Below are 13,448 nucleotides of genomic sequence, written 5' to 3' on the forward strand. Positions count from 1 at the left end.
ACCGAAAAAAGGCCCTGTTGTACTAGTATGTACTTTGCTATAGTTGAATAAACACTTTGCATTTTACTGTGTAGCCCTGAAGCGTGGGGGAGGAAAGCCACCACAGTTTGTAAGATGGAAGTTGAATTAAAACGTTTTAACTGTTACCCTGGTCTGGCCTGGCCTGATTTCTCATTTGGCATTCTTAGCGTTTAAGCGAGTGCGAGTCTGACAGCGATAAATGTCACAGCATTGAAACAGCAGATTCTGACTGCTGCTGAAAATGCACCAGTTTTGTGAATAAAGGCTCCCACTCGACATTATTGCACTTGCCGTTGAAAGCAATGGATATAACTGGAGCGATTTCCTATGGATAATATGTGTCTGAACAATGTGTTCTTCTGCCTCACAATTTAAAGTTCAGGGGCTCACTGTGATAGTAGTGAGACGGGTGCGTGGGGGTTGGACCCAAAATGCACGACTCAGAAACAATAGTAATATAAAGACCCCTCAGGGCTTTATTCGGGACGAATCCCAGGAGAGTAGTCAACACAAGCAAAGTCCATACACGTAGATCCAGCCAAACAAAAAGTAAACAAACAAAAAGCACGGTGCCGAGGGAAGAGGCAAACTCGTAGTCGGTAGACGTGCAGGGAGGTCCGGTAGCAGGAGAGCTGTCAGCGGGGCAGATGAACAGACGGACGGCAGGCAGAGGCGTAGTCGTGGACGAAGCGGGAGTCGAAACCATGAAACAATCAGCGGGGCAAAAGTACAAAAACGGTAGGCGGGGACGTAGTCAATAAACAAACGAAGGTCACAAAACAGAAATCAATAATCGATGGTCAGTAAACAGGCGTGGATCGTAACGTGTAATCAAACAGTAAATAATGCTCAAGAGTTGCGTGGTAAACAGAGGCAGACAATTTCGCAGTGAACAGTTGCGCGACTGGGCTATAAATGCAGGTGTAGACAGGTGTAGACAATTAGTTAGAGCGTAGCAAGGAAATGGAAAACAGGTGCGATGGATGACAAGTTTAACAAGGAGATTAGTAATCGTTAGTAATAAACCTATCCTGCCCTAGCATTAGTAAATTAGTAAATGACATGCACGAGAAACGTAAGGTAACATGAACACATGATTAGTCTTGTTAGTTTCTACCCAATCCTGATCTAGCGTTAGTAGTTTTAGTAAATAGACAAATAGAAACACTAGGGGAGTGAAGGACAGAACGAGAGAGAGAGAGAGAGAGAGAGAAAAGGCGGAACGCAAGGTTTGCGGAAAAACATGTAAAAGTGTATGCATAACAACGACCAGTTAACGTAACAATAAACATGCATCGAAACATAACACAAAGCGAAACTAAGACGATAATCACTCAACATAACCAGGTAATATAATCGTAACGAAACATAACTAGACATGACGAGAAAATAAATCGTAACAAGAAATAAACTAAACAACATGACGAACCTAGACTAACATAATACATGATAAGACACTACGTGACTAAGACAACATGATTAAACATAAAACATGGCGAGACAGACCTGAAACGTGACAAGTAGTTCCCAAACTATGATTATGAAACTGTTTCTTTCTACATCTGTGTATTCTGCTACATCTGAGCGCATGATATATAAATGTTTTTCGGAGCGATAATGCATTCAGGGTCATGGCTGTTTTAACACACACAATAGAAACACTTGGAAGGCCTTGTGAAGCAGAATGATATTTCTTAAAGAATATCAATGATAATGGAGTCCTACCTGGCAAACGGGACCAAGATGCAGCTCTGAAAATAGCTAAGCTCCTACCACAGGAAAACTAAATGAGAAAAAAATGGTCAAACAATGGATGAGGACATTTAAGAAAAAAAAAGAAGCATTTTGCAAATGTTGTGTTAAAAAGCAATATACACTCAGTGAGAACTTTTAGGTATTTATTAGACTCATTGGTTTTCTGATGCTGTAACCTATCCACTTAGAGGTTACACACATTGTGTGTTCAGAGATGCTCTTCAACAAGGCCTGTGTCGAAGTGTCCCTGAGCAAGACACCTAACCCCCAAAAGCTGCTGACGAGCTGGTCGGTGCCTTGCATGGCAGCCAATTGCCGTTGGTGTGTGAGTGTGTGTATGAATGGGTGAATGAGAAGTATCAATTGTACAGCACTTTGTATAAAGGCGCTATATAAATTCCAACCATTTACCATTTACCATTTACACTGGCCACATCAATAGAGAAGTGATCTGCAAACACCTGGAAAGTGGCACTGGGTGTCTTGAAGTCATCAGATCCCTGGTGTTACTTCTCGATTGCGGTAGCCTTCCCCTGAATGCCCGACCCACCATAAGAGACTTCCTCAGATAGCCTGGGCTTCATGGAGAACGTTCCCGTATTGGTCGCAAGCTGGCCTGAGCCCCACGGCTTTAGGTTCAGGGCGTTCATCTTCCGTGCAATATGAAACCTGGGGCTGGGTTGTAGCGTAGTGGTTAAGGTACATGACCCTAAGAACAATGGGACATCCAGACATCAGCAACTATTAGTCCCCCACCATATCACATGCAGTTAGTATAATAGCGTTGTATAATAGTGCTTGTCAGTCAGAGCTGTTGGTGATGCTGTTGGAGTTGGTGAGGACACATTATTGATACTACCATTGTTATAAAACAATATGGAGAGCGACTGTTAATGTATTACACTAAGGATAAATACAGGAGTTTGGAGATTTGGCTCGTCCCAGTAAGAGCTGTGGGAACCTCTGATAACCTGGAGTTCTATATAGGAGATCTTCGTGGTTGTTTGTGTATTTATCTTGCTTCCTCTCAAGTCTTCTGCACAGTCTGCGGAGCCTGTGTTGTCAGTTGACTTAGAGGGTTAATGTGTTTCATGTATTCCCGTCTCTTTTTAAAGTAATCCTGCTTCGTCAGGTTAATTAGATTGTTAATGTTTTTGTGTCTTCTAGTGTTAGGGTCAGTATTCCTGCTTCGTCAGTGGAATTAGAGACGGGATGTCTTGTGTGTCTTCCGTTATCACTTTGCCGTTCCTGATCGTAGGTTGGTAGGCTATAACGCAGGTAGGAGCATGCATAGTTTTCTCCCTGGCGCCGTTTGCGTACCTACTTCCTATTCACCTTGTTCCTACAACCACTGTAATCAGTAGGGTTTCCCTGCCATTTGTTATTTCCTTGCTGAAGTCAGATTAGATTTCTCGACTGTTTTGATAGGTTGTTCTATTGGTTGGCTAAGTGCCAGGGAGTTATTTATTACCTTTTTTGTTTTCCCCTTCCTCCTCTGGGGTGTATCCCTGGTCTCTATGGATGCCCCCAGAAAATATTAGTGGTTATCTAACATTTTGTGGGTAACTTTTAGGACCCAATCTCTTTGGTCCTCCGACCCTGCTCCCTTACAGTCCAGCACTGATTACACTTGTGAATACAGAACAAAAGTGTATAAACAGTTAATCAGAATCAGAATCAGAATTGCTTTATTTGCCAAGTAGTTTTCACATACAAGGAATTTGCTGTGGTTTGTAGGTGCATGCAGACAACATAAAGAATAATACTAAAATAGAAACAGATATAAAATAAAGTAGAATGTAAATATAAATACAAAAAATATATATATATATTTACAATACAAGATGATTCTGAAGCAGGGTATGTTAAATATTATTAAAGTGCAAAATCTAAAGTCTATGGGGGCGGGATAAGAGTCTGTGACAATGGGGGGGGGGGGTCCCGGGCCTTGTTGTTGTTGATCACAGGGAGACAGTGCGTTGATGTAACGTGTCTATGGGGGTGGAGCAAGGGTTCTGTGACAGTGGGGAGTCCCCCAGGCCTTGTTGATGAGGCCAGCTGCAGATGGGAAGAAACTGTTTTTGTCGCGAGAGGTTTTGGTCCTGATGGACTGCAGCCTCCTGCCAGAGGGAAGTGTTTCTAACAGTTTGTGTCCGGGGTGAGAGGGGTTGGCCACAGTCCTTCCTGCACGCCTCAGGGTTCTGGAGGCATACAGGTCCTGAAGAGATGGCAGATTGCAGCCAATCACCTTCTCTGCAGAGCGGATGACACGCTGCAGTCTGTCCTTGTTCTTGGCAGTGGCAGCAGCATACCAGATGGTGATGGAGGAGGTGAGGATGGACTCAATTATGGCGGTGTAGAAGTGCACCATCACTGTCTTTGGCAGGTTGAACTTCTTCAACTGCCGCAGGAAGAACATCCTCTGCTGGGATTTTTTGGTGAGGAGATGATTTTCAGCTCTCACTTGAGGTCCTGGGAGATGATGGTTCCCAGAAAGCGGCATGACTCCACAATGTTGACAGGGGAGTCTCTCAAGGTGATGGGGGTGGGTAGGGCTGGATTCTTTCCGAAGTCTACAACAATCTCCACTGTCTTCACAGCGTTGAGCTTGAAGGACTGCATCAGGTCACCAGATGGTCAATCTCCCACCTGTAGGCAGACTCATCCCCACCAGAGATGAGTCCAATAAGGGTGCTTCAGGAGCTTGACAGACTGGTGACTGGAAGTGCAGCTGTTGGTGTACAGGGAGAAGAGCAGAGGGGAAAGAATGCAGCCTTGGGGGGAACCGGTGCTGATGGTCCGGGAGTCAGAGATGTGTTTACCCAGCTGAGGAAGTCTGTGATCCACCTGCAGGTGGAATCAGGCACACTGAGCTGGGAGAGATCCACAAACAGGATCCTGGCGTAGGTTCCTGCAGAGTCCAGGTGCTGTAGGATGAAGTGGAGAGCCATGTTTACTGCATCATCTACAGACCTGTTGGCTCTGTAGGCAAACTGCAGGGGGTCCAGGAGGGGGTCTGTGATGGATTTCAGGCGGGACAGCATAAGGCACTCAAAAGACTTAATCACCACAGAGGTCAGGGCGACGGGTCTGTAATCATTCAATCAAGTCCTGTGGTCCTTGGCTTTTTGGGGACTGGGATGATGGTGGAGGTCTTGAAGCAATCTGGTACGTGGCAAGTCTCCAGTGAGGTGATAAAAATGTCTGTGAACACTGGAGACAGCTGATTAGCACAGTGCTTCAGGGTGGATGGAGAGAGAGAGTCTGGCCCGGCTGCTTTGCGGGGGTTCTGCCTCTTGAAAATCCTGTTGACATCTCTACCAGTAAGGACAGAGGTGTCTCTGAGGTCAGTAGCTGTGGAGTGGCCCAGGCTCCTGCTGTGATGGAGTTGGTGGGGGAGGAGGGGGGCTGGAGCTGGAGCTGGTGGCTGGTGTCACAGGGGATGGTGTCCGGACTGTCCCATTGACCTTCGAAGCGGCAGTACAACTCGTTCAGGTCTTTGGCCAGGCGTGAATTGTTCATGGAGTGGGGGGTTTTTGTTTTGTAGTTAGTGATCTGTGAACCCTTTCCAGACAGAAGTCATTGGCTGAGAACTAGTGTTGTAGCTTCTCTGAGTACAATCGTTTAGCTTCTCGCACCTCCTTGCTAAACTTGTACTTGGCCACTTTAAACATGATTCTGTCCCCACTCCTAAACGCCTCTTCCTTCTCTGACCTTAACTGTCTGAGTTTGGCTCTGAACCAGGGTTTGTCATTCTTGTAACTCACCCTGTGCGTGATGGTACACGGCTGAAAACATGCCAGTCAGTGCAGTCCAAACATGCCTGAAGATCCTCCACAGCTTCACTGGTCCACTTCTTTGATGTCCTCACAACAGGTTGAGAGAGCTTTCATGTCTGCCTGTATGCAGGAATCAGGTGGACCATGAGGTGGTCAGAGTCCCAGTGCAGCGCGGGGGACGGCATGATAAGCACTGCTAGCTGTGGTGTAACAGTGATCCAGAATGTTCTTATCTCTGGTCGGGCATTTAATAAACTGTCTGTATTTGGGGAGTTCATGGCTGAGGTTTCCTTTGCTAAAGTCACCGAGGACAATAACTAAAGAGTCTGAGTTGGTCCACTCCACACACAGTATCTGATCGGCAAGCATGCGCTGTGCCTCCTGCACGTTAGCCTGTGTGGAGTGATAACACTGACCAGTATGAATGAAACAAACTCACGGGGGAGTAGAAGAGTTTGCAGTTTATGAAAAATGATTCCAGATCAGGAGAACAACGTTGTAGGATCACTATGACGTCGTTACACCAGCCACTGTTAATGTAAAAGCACAAACCGCCTGTCGTTTTGCCGGAAAGTTCTGTATCACGATGCGCTCTGAAGAGTTGGAAGCCTGCCAGCTGCAGCGAAGAATCCGGTATCGATCCACACAGCCACGTCTCTGTGAAGCACAAAACAGAAGATGAGGAAAAGTCTCTGTTTTTACCCAACAGTAGCTGAAGTTCATCCAGTTTTTTTCCCAGTGAACACATGTTAGAGATAAATATTCCACGTAACGCTGATATCCGCGTCAGCGGAGATGCTCAAGCACACCAGCGCGTCTTCCTCTCCTCTGGCGTTTCACTGTATGTACAAAGGTGAGCGCACCTTTGACCACAATGTTCAGTAGTTCCACAGATGTGGCGATGAAAGTGGGAAATAAATCCGTAGGGGTTGTAGCCCTGATGTTCATCAGCTCTTCTCTGGTGTACGAGCTCCCAGAATTGTCGCAAAACACAAAATTAACAAACAAAACAAGACAATACAATGTGCACTGACACACCGAGGCGACCGTCCATGGCGCCATCTTGATTACAAAACTCCTAAAATATATTTATTTGATTTAATTAATTAATTATTATCAAATATATCATAAATATATATAAATGTATCAATTAAACCAACCAAATTCTTTGATTGGCCTACTTGGACCAACCTCGCACAACCCACAACCAGATTCAAATTAAGAAATGTATTAAATTGTAAAACAGATCCACATCTAATCTAGAGATGGGGTTCAACTGATTTAAAACAATGAAGGTTACAGATATAGACAAGTAACAGTCACAAAATAATGAATGAAAGAAAATACTGAACCACAGCTTGTTTCAATTTCAATGGGGGGGGGGGGGGTCCCGGGCCTTGTTGATGTTGATCACAGGGAGACAGTGCATTGATGTCAATGGTCAAAAATCAAGAGACAGCCAAATATTCCAATATGGCCAGGGATGAAAAACGTACACCTGACCAAGGTGCAGGACTACAAACTTCCAACTCAGCCAAAAACGAAAGAAAGACCCTATTTTATCTACAGAGGTGAACTGGGGGCGGGACATCCCAGGTTCCCTTGGCCCGTGCATATTAACTAATGATTAGGGGGAGATCCTAGAAGTATTGATGTCTTTCTTTGTATGTGTTGATTCCTGCCTATACAATACAACACATGGATTTCTTTAAAGGTTTTAGGGGAATTAACCCTTTCCTAGTGAGCATTATGGTGACATTGAATGTTAAGGGCATTTGGGAGTGACAGCTATAGCTACTAATTAAATGTTTGTGGCCACTATGATGAGAGACTTGATCAGCCAGTAATTTGCTTTATTGAAATGTTTACATACTAACAATGGGACTTGAAATACAATAATCAAAACCTTACACCCATGTGCCAAGCCCCTATACCATTTCTGCATAAATACAAGCACATTCTGTGTTTCCAATCAGATCACACTTGTTGCAAAAAACTACACACAATTCTCTACTTTTGGCACAATTTTCAAAAATCGAATTCCTTGTATTCACATGGAAAGCACTACTATTCACAATGCTGAACACAGATTTTCAATTAGCAAACCTTGGCCAACCTCGGCCCCTACAATGTTGCCCATGTGATCACATATGACATCTTCTGCATCATAATTCTACCAGCATAGATGGATTGGCCAGAGCAGCTGGGATAACATTAGTGGTCCATAACTGGTTTGTTGCCCACCCCAGATTTTTCTATATTTGTTTCCCAATGTAAGGGAACTGTGAGGTACCCTTCAGAGGACCCAGGGAATATGCAAAAACATTGTCTTTATTCAGTCCAATTAAAAGCCAGGTAATCTGTAATGTTTCTGTATCTGTCCTGTTTGTATTTATGCTTATTCTTGTTATTTATTAATTTTTCATACATCCTTGGTTATTGTTTTCCATTACAGTGTTCTCATTTGTTATCCCGTTATGTCTGCGTCTGAATGTTTACCAGCCAAGTCGCTCCCCTGTCTGCATGTCCCACTATTTGGGTGTTTACGGTAGTTTCGGGTTTTCAATATTCCTTCCAAACTCGCAATTCTTACTTCCTGCTTCTCTTGGTAGTTAAATGTTTTAAAGCACTATTCTTACTAACTACGACTAATCTAGATATTGTACAGTACTAATCCAATTGATACACTTACTGTCTGTCTAGCTAACTAACTAACAGTCACTTTTATTGGGTAGTTAGAAGTATTCACGTAACTAATTCACTAACGCAATCTCTTAGTGTTTCTGCACTGTTCTATACCTCCGCCTCCCTATGCTATCCCTGATTACTTGCTTAGTTTCAGCGAAGTGTTCGCACCTGTCTCTGACTATCACTACGTCTTCAATCTATGCAAATGTCTACTCCCTAATCCGGAGCCGTATGTTTTACATGTTTGGTCACGTGCATCCAGTCCGCGTTTTTGTCTCCCTCCTGTTATGACGTTGTTACCCTATTATGTTTCCCCACCTGTTGTCTATTTGTTTAGCCCACCTTTTTCCCAGCCCTGCCTAGATTGTCACCTTCCCTCATGTATTTAAACCTCAGACTCAGTTTCAACCTTTGTCAGAATGTTGATCAGTTATAGTGCCAAATTACTTGTATGCCTATTTCTTGAGATTCCTAAAGACACCCTGTAAAAAAGGCTTTAAAAAACAACTGAGATAAAAAGTAATAATTTATTTTAGCAACCCAGAAATTAACCTCTGGGCTTGCCTTTTCCATCTCCTTTTCAAACTGATAGACACTTAAATGGCAGAGACAAATAGTTGCAGCTGTGTTCCATTTTAAACACCAACACCTGGCTCAAATAAATCAATCAACCAATTAAATTCTGTGACCAACTCTGTGTCACGTTTCAGGTCTGTCTCGCCATGTTTTATGTTTATTTATGTTTATTTATGTTGTCTTAGTCACGTAGTGTCTTATGTATTATGTTGTCTAGGTTCGTCATGTTGTTTAGTTATGTTTCGTTACGATTTATTTTCTTGTCATGTTTAGTTATGTCTCGTTACGATTTATTTTCTTGTCATGTCTAGTTACGTTTTCGTACGATTATATTACCTGGTTATGTTGAGTGATTATCGTCTTAGTTTCGCTTTGTGTTATGTTTTGATGCATGTTTATTGTTACGTTAACTGGTCGTTGTTATGCATACACTTTTACATGTTTTTCCGCAAACCTTGCGTTCCGCCTTTTCTCTCTCTCTCTCTCTCTTTCTGTCATTCACTCCCTAAGTGTTTCCATTTGTCTATTTACTAAAACTACTAACGCTAGATCAGGATTGGGTAGAGACTAACAAACTAATCATGTGTTCATGTTACCTTACGTTTCTCGTGCATGTCATTTACTAATTTACTAATGCTAGGGCAGGATAGGTTTATTACTAACGATTACTAATCTCCTTGTTAAACTTGTCATCCATCGCACCTGTTTTCGATTTCCTTGCTACGCTCTAACTAATTGTCTGCACCTGTCTACACCCGCATTTATAGCCCAGTCGCGCTACTGTTCACTGCGAAATTGTCTGCCTCTAGTCTAACTACGCAACGCTTGAGCATTACTACTGTTTGTTTACACGTTACGATCCAAGCCTGTTATCGACCATCGTCCATTGATTTCTGTTTTGTTGACCACTGTTTGTTTTTTGACTACGTCCTCGCCTACCGTTTTTGTACTTTTGCCCCGCTGATTGTTTCATGGTTTCGACTCCCACTTCGCCCACGACTACGCCTCTGCCTGCCGTCCGCCTGTTCATCTGCCCCGCTGACTGCTCTCCTGCTACCGGACCTTCCTGCACGTCTACCGACTACGAGATTGCCTCTTCCCTCGGCACCGTGCTTTTTGTTTGTTTTATATTTGTTTGGCTGGATCTTCGTGTATGGACTTTGCTTGTGTTGACTACGCTCCTGGGACTCGTCCCGAATAAAGCCCTAACGGGACTTTATTTAACTATTGTTTCTGAGTCGTGCATTTTGGGTCCAACCCCCACGCACCCCTCTCAGAACAATTTCGCCACTATGGACCCTGCTGACTCTACTGCCATGTTCCACGCCCTCCAGGAACAAGGAGCCATCATCCGGCAGCATTCACAAGGAATCTCCGAGCTTCACCTGGAGATTCGTGAACTGTGTGCAGAGATGAGGAGGCTCGCCGTTGCGGTCCTGCCACAACCACGGGAGGAACTCACCCACCCACCCACCCACTTCCCCGGCGGTCAACCCCTCGGGAGCCTGGCAATTCCGGGAGCCCCAACAACCCCCTCCGGAGAGGTTCGGTGGAGAACCCGAGAGGTGCAAGGCGTTCCTACTCCAATGCGAGTTTGTATTCAAACAACAGCCCCAGACCTACAACAGCGACGACCGTCGGATTGGCTATGTGATGGGACTACTCAAGGGGAGGGCGTTGGATTGGGCTACGGCGGTGTGGTCCGGGGATTCTTTCCCTCCTCGTTACCCAGCCGTCGCTGACGAGATTCGAAAAGTGTTCCAACACGCATCCAGCGACCAGGAGCCATCCCAGAGACTGATTGCTCTGCGCCAGGGACGGAAGACCGCGGCAGACCACTCCATCGACTTCCGCACCCTCGCGGCGGCTACTAGTTGGAACGATGCAGCTTTGGCGAATCTCTTCCTGGCCAGCCTGAGCGAGACGCTCCAGGACGAGTTGGCGCGACTGGACCCCATCACTCAGCTTGACCAACTCGTGCGCACCACGATCCGCCTGGACAACCGTGCCAGACAACGCCGGTCGGAGAGACCGATCCTTCCCGGCAACCCGTACCCCAGGCAGGGGCCAAGTCCTCGACGAGAGGAGCAGCAGTCGGAGGGATCCGAACCCATGGACCTGTCCCGGGCCGGTACCAGGGTCTCTACCGAGGAGCGAGCACGCCGCAGAACCACCGGTTCGTGCTTCTACTGTGGGAGGCCGGGTCACACCCAGGCTCGGTGCTCCTTCAGGACCAGGCGACCAGTAGAGGTGAGAGCAGTCGACAGGCATGAGGGTGCTGACAGAGAGAACCATCGTCCCACGCTCACCACGCTGTTGATTCTTCCCGACAGAACAACCCGGATTAACGCGTTGGTGGATTCTGGAGCGGACGCCAATCTCATCGACGAAGTGTTGGTGTCCGAACTGAACATCCCCACCCTCCCTCTACCCCACTCTGAGAATGCGCGGTCGCTGGATGGAAGGACTTTCTGCCGCATGACGCACATCACTATTCCCTTACAACTGATCATTTCTGGGAACCATCGGGAGATGATCCAGTTCCGCGTCATCCAGTCCCCCAATGACCAACTCATCTTGGGATTACCCTGGCTCTAGAAACACAACCCCACGATCAACTGGAGTTCTAATCAAGTTCAAGCCTGGGATTCTAAATGTCATCTGTCTTGCTTGCGTTCCGCTCCGCCACCAGCAGAGGGAGCACTAGCTCCACCACAGACTCCCAAGCCCTCCCTGGAAGGGGTTCCCACACCTTAACATGACCTGGGCACGGTGTTCTCCAAGACTCAAGCTCAGTCACTGCCGCCCCATCGACCCTACGACTGCGCCATAGAGCTCCTTCCCGGTTCATCACTCCCCTCTAGTCGCCTATACAATGTCTCCAGACCAGAAAGGGAGGCTATCGAGAAATACATCCGTGACTGCCTGGCTAACGGACTGATTCGCCCATCTTCCTCTCCCGTCGGTGCTGGATTCTTCTTCGTCCAGAAGAAGGATGGCTCCCTACGCCCATGCATCGACTACAGGGAGCTGAACAACATCACGGTGAGGAACAAGTATCCTCTGCCCCTGATGGACTCCGCGTTCCACCCACTTCACGAGGCCACCATCTTCACCAAGTTGGATCTTCGCAACGCATACCACCTGGTCCGGATCCGTGAGGGCGATGAATGGAAGACCGCCTTCAACACCTCTCTCGGACACTTCGAATACCTGGTCATGCCATTCGGCCTCACCAATGCTCCTGCCGTGTTCCAGGCCCTGGTGAATGATCTTCTTCGGGACTTGTTGGGTCGCCATGTGTTCGTCTACCTGGATGACATCTTGATCTACTCCACTAATGTCAAGGATCATGAAAACCACGTCAGGCAAGTTCTACAAAGACTTCTAGAGAAAAAATTATTTGTCAAGGCAGAGAAGTGCGTCTTCCACTCCGACACAGTTGAGTTCCTTGGGTTTATCCTTGAGAAGGGACAGATCAGGGCAGATCCCAAGAAGATTCTGGCGGTCACCGACTGGCCCACACCCACCTCACACAAGCAACTCCAGCGCTTCTTGGGATTCGCCAATTTCTACCGAAGGTTCATCCGTTCCTATAGCCAAGTAGTCTCTCCTCTAACCAAGCTCACGTCCCCAGCGGTGCCATTCCGGTGGAGCCCCGAAGCTGAGACGGCCTTCACCAAGGTCAAGAGACTGTTCTCTTCCGCTCCCATCCTGGTACACCCCGACCCCACCCGCCAGTTTGTGGTCGAGACGGATGCTTCCGACACAGGGGTGGGAGCAGTGCTCTCTCAGGTGGCGGCCGCTGACAACCGACTACACCCCTGCGCCTTCTTCTCCAAGAAGCTGTCCCCGGCGGAGAGGAACTACGACGTTGGAAACCGTGAGCTGCTGGCAGTCAAACTGGTGCTGGAGGAGTGGAGACATTGGCTGGAGGGGGCCAAGAAGCCGTTCATCGTTTGGACCGACCACAAGAACCTGGCATACCTCCAGACAGCCAAGAGGCTGAATTCTCGACAGGCTAGATGGGCGCTGTTCTTCGGGAGGTTCAACTTCTCTCTGACCTACCGTCCAGGTTCGAAGAACGTTAAGCCCGACGCCCTGTCCCGTCAATTCAACACCTGTTCTGAGCGTGAGGTCCCCGAGAACATCCTTCCTGCCTCCTGTCACATGGAAGATCGAGGCGGTGATCCAGAGGGCTCTACGGGAGGATCCCGATCCCAGGTCTAACCCCGGATTACGCCTATACGTTCCCTCAGCCGCTCGGACACAGGTGCTGCAATGGGCCCATTCATCCCTCCTTTCCTGCCATCCCGGCTTTACCCGCACCTTGGCGGTGCTGAAGCGGAGATTCTGGTGGAGTGCCATGATCCCCGACACCAGACGCTTCATCAAGGCTTGCACCACATGCGCCAGAAGCAAAGCATCTCACCAGGCCCCTGCTGGACTGCTTCAACCATTGCCGGTGCCCAGCCGACCCTGGAGCCACATCGGAGTGGACTTCGTGACCGGACTTCCCCTTTCTGAGGGTAACACCACCATCCTGACGGTGGTGGACCGATTCAGCAAAGCGGCACACTTCATCCCCCTGGCTGGATTACCCACCGCCCAAGAGACCGCGGATGTTCT

The sequence above is a fragment of the Conger conger genome, chromosome 15, assembly GCF_963514075.1.
Source record: "Conger conger chromosome 15, fConCon1.1, whole genome shotgun sequence".
NCBI lineage: Eukaryota > Metazoa > Chordata > Actinopteri > Anguilliformes > Congridae > Conger > Conger conger.